Raw genomic sequence first — 4,506 nt, forward strand, 5'->3', positions numbered from 1 at the left:
CAAAAACCTTTTCCCAGTTAGAATTGGATTAGCTGAAACATGTTGATACGACCTGTTCTGTTCTATGCAACTTGACTCTTTGACATTCTTCAAAACAACTAGATCAGATCTTGTGCTTCTTACAAATTCCCCCTTTTTGAACAATAGCAAATTATTCAAGCTTTCGTGTTTGAATCTGTATTGCATTGAACAAAATAACATGGATAGGCAAGCATCTTTCCCCCTTTTGACATCAGACAAAAACATGCAAAGCAGTAATAACCAAATAAACCATAACACAAAAAGAACCACAAAACCTTAGTCATTAGTTACACAAAAAGAAGAAAACAACCAAAAGTCATCATCCACCACAGTTAGTAAAGTACATTACAATTTCAATAGGACGTCAAAACACACATGACAAATCACATATAGGTATGTCTACACAGAGGGTGGCACAAAAGAAGAGGAGGATGGAGAACCCTTAGCAAATAGATCAACAAGATTCTTCAAATGAGCTGAGTTTGACGATCGCTCTGTATCCAAGGCTGCTTGAGTTTTACCCAATTCGTCCTTGAGTCTAGAGTTTTCTTCAACCAACCCAGCATGCTCAAGCTTATAGCTAATGTGCAGTTGATTCATGGCAGCCGAGTGCGCAACCCTAAGAGCATCAATTTCTTCATTCTTTGTAGTCAATAATGCCTTCAAGCGTTGCACAGGAGCATTAGCACCCCTAGATGTAGCAGGTATGAAAACATGGTCTACTTCCCCCAACACATCCTTAGTAGTTTGTTCTTGCCATTCTTTAACAGGGACGCGAAAATACTCAAACACTTCTCCTAACCAGAATCCATATCCAAGTCCATGGTCATTATCATCATGCACACAAATCCTATGAATGTGACTCAGAACTAATGTAGGAAGATTGATTTGAACTTTGGAAATCAATAATTCCATGAGAGTAAGGTTAAAATAATTCGCTTCAGTACGGTTATGTGATCTAGGAAAAAGGATCTTATGGATTACATCAAAAAGAAGTTTGTGTAAAGGAAGCATGGCTCATTTATCTACCCTAGTGTACCCATCAAGCATAGGATCATGTGCAAATCTACGTGATATCTCAAGAGCTGATGGCAATCCTTCCAAAGGAGGCCAAGCGCGCTTGACGTAGTGACCCTATCCTACATTTGGCACACCCAGTATGTGGGACAAAACTTCAGCATCTAACGTAAAAAAAAAACCCCAAACTGTGCTGGAAATCGAAGAAGCAGTCCCAATAACATTTGTGTAAAACTCCCTCGTCTCTTTCCTACCCATCTTACGTCGTCTATTTCCCTGAAGAAACAGAGTTGCCCAACCTTGTGCCTGCAATAGTACAAGTAATTCACACATTTCATGTCCTCCAATGCCAGTAACAACCCTACCCCTAATCACCTTTCATTTCTTAAATGCCAGAATCCTAACCATACGAGTTTCAGCGCTCACAACCATATCCCCATCAGAATCATTAGTGTACTTAGATTTCTTTACTGATTTAGACACCGTGACATGTTCCTTGGATGCAGTTCTTTTTTTTTTCCATTTTTCTTGGTGACAATGATATCATCAGGAATATTAATAGGATGTTTAGTAGGAACAAAATTATGTTTCTTTCCATGGGTCTTCTTAGTATACCTAGTGAGTAGTGCTGCATCCAGATCATGTTGTACTGCCTTAGTGACCCGAATCGGAGTTGCCATTGCATGAGACCCCTTAACAGAAGTGGTGGTGGGTTTACCAGAAACTTGATGAAGTCGGGAACAGAGTTTCCATCTTTGCCAGTGGAGTATTGTCTTCATCACTAGAAGTAGTGTCTACCTGTTCCTTTGGCGATTCTTGTTCCCCCTTACAATGTGAATCCATTTTGTCATTCACCAAACTCTGATTTTCATCTTCCCCCTAAATCGAAGCATCCTCTATGAGCGGATAAACAAGATGTGTTACCCCGAAAGAGTCGATGAGCATTACGTCGGGCATGATAAACTGACTTTCTTGATACTCATATGGTATGATGGAAAGATTGAGATTTTCGGAGGGTGAAGTCATGATTTGGGGTTGGTTTGTGAAGTTCTTGGTAGAGAGATAATGGAGAATGAGGGTTTGAATGGGAAAAGAATGAAGAGATCTGAAGAGAGGGTATTGGGAAGTGAAAGGGGTTTTTTGAAGAGAGAGAGAGAGACAGAGAGTTGATTTGATAGTTGGAAAGACTGATAGGAATTTTTGGCGGTTTAATTTTATATAGATGATAGAGTTAATTAATGAGGGGAAAAAGTAGGGATGCACGTCATTGAATTTCAGTCCTCTTTAGAAAGTGTAGTGTACATACCTTTAGTTGTAGAATGATGATCTCTATAGTCCTAGTCTCATGTGCCTCTAATTTCCTGAGAATTGCAGCTTTTGTAGTTACAGTGAATAAGGATTATTAAGACTTTAACATATAATGTAATGAAGGACCATAGTCTTGTAAGTAAAGCAAAGATAGTTAGGTGATTTTAATCATCCCTAACTCCAACCTGTTCCTTTCAAAGTGTTCCCTTGCTAATGCCTTAGTGAAGATGTCAGCAATTTGTTATTCAGTGGAGAAATTCATGGAGATTTGCCCCTTTTCCACATTGTCTCTCAGAAAGTGATGACGAATGTCAATGTGTTTTGTTCTCTTATGTTGTATAGGATTTTTTGCAATGTTGATTGCACTTGTGTTATCACAAAAGATTGGAACACATTAAATATTGAGACCAAAATCACTGAGTTGTTGCTTAATCCATAATAGTTGAGCACAACATGAGGCTGCTGCCACATATTCAGCTTCTGCAGTGGACAGTGCTACCGAGTTTTGTTTCTTTGATCCCCAAGAAATTAGACATGATCCTAAGAAGTGAGCTATACATGTGGTACTTTTTATGTCTGCTAGATAACCGGCATAATCTGCATCAGCATATCCTATTAATTTGAAATTACTCCTTTTTGGATACCATAGTCCTAAGTCAGTGGTTCCTTTCAAGTATCTGAGAATTCTTTTGACAGCTTGGAGATGAGATTCTTTGGGGTTGGTTTGAAATCGAGCACATAAACCCACACTAAACACGATATCAGGCCTGCTGGCTGTGAGGTATAACAGTTACCCAATCATACCTCTGTACAATTTTTGTTCCACGACAGAACCTATTCCTTCCAAGTCTAATTTTGTAGCTGTAGCTATTGGGGTATCAATTTGTTTGGCATCCTCCATTTTGAATCTTTTGAGTAATTCTTTCACATACTTTTGTTGATGGATTAATGTATCTGTAGGTGTTTGCTTTATTTGAAGCCCTAAAAAGTAGTTCAATTCTTCGATCATGCTCATCTCAAACTCATTGCTCATAAGGTTGGAAAATTCGTTAGTGAGTACCTTGTTTGTGGCTCCAAATATAATGTCGTCAACATATACCTGTACAATTAGTAGATCCTTTCCTTTGTTTCTGAGAAAAAGTGTGTTGTCAATTTTACCTCTTGAATACCCATGGCTTAGTAGAAACTTTGACAGTCTATCATACCATGCCCTTGGGGCTTTGAAAACAATAACTGTCCTGACTATGTCTACAAGCTAGATAAGGCTCTTTACGGGTTAAAACTTTGTTAGTGAGTACCTTGTTTGTGGCTCCAAATATAATGTCGTCAACATATACCTATACAATTAGTAAATCATTTCCTTTGTTTCTGAGAAAAAGTGTGTTGTCAATTTTACCTCTTGAATACCCATGGCTTAGTAGAAACTTTGACAGTCTATCATACCATGCCCTTGGGGCTTGTTTTAACCCGTAAAGAGCCTTATCTAGCTTGTAGACATAGTCAGGACAGTCATTGTTTTCAAAGCCAGAGGGTTGTTTAATGAACACTTCTTCCTTTAGTAACCCATTAAGGAATGCACTTTTTACATCCATCTGATATAGAGTGATCTCCATATGAGCTGCAAAAGCTATGAGTAGTCTGATTGCCTCCAGCCTTGCCGCAGGTGCAAATGTCTCTTCATAGTCTATCCCTTCTTCTTGGTTGTACCCTTGAACTACTAACCTAGCTTAGTTTCTTGTTATTGTACCATGTTCATCTAACTTGTTTTTAAACACCCATTTTGTACCACTTATAGTTCTGTTTGGTGGTTTAGGCACAAGATGCCAAACTTTGCTTCTTTCAAATTGGTTTAGTTCTTCTTCCATTGCTACGATTCAATCTGCATCTAGAAGAGTTTCACTAATCTTCTTTGGTTCTACCATGGATAGGAATGCATTAAATGCACAATGATTTTTGAGTTCTGATCGGGTGGTTATTCCAGAGGTAAGATCAGTAAGTATGTTGTCCAAAGGGTGGGAACTTTGATACTTATAACCCTTTATTTCAGGCTCATTGTTTCCCTAAGTATCATTATTTTCAGCCTCTCCTTGATCAGTTGTAGTTTGATCTCCCAGTTCTGTGGTTGAATCAGTATGGGCATTTACTCCAATTGATGTACCT

Source organism: Solanum stenotomum, chromosome 12, assembly GCF_019186545.1.
Source record: "Solanum stenotomum isolate F172 chromosome 12, ASM1918654v1, whole genome shotgun sequence".
Taxonomy (NCBI): Eukaryota; Viridiplantae; Streptophyta; class Magnoliopsida; order Solanales; family Solanaceae; genus Solanum; species Solanum stenotomum.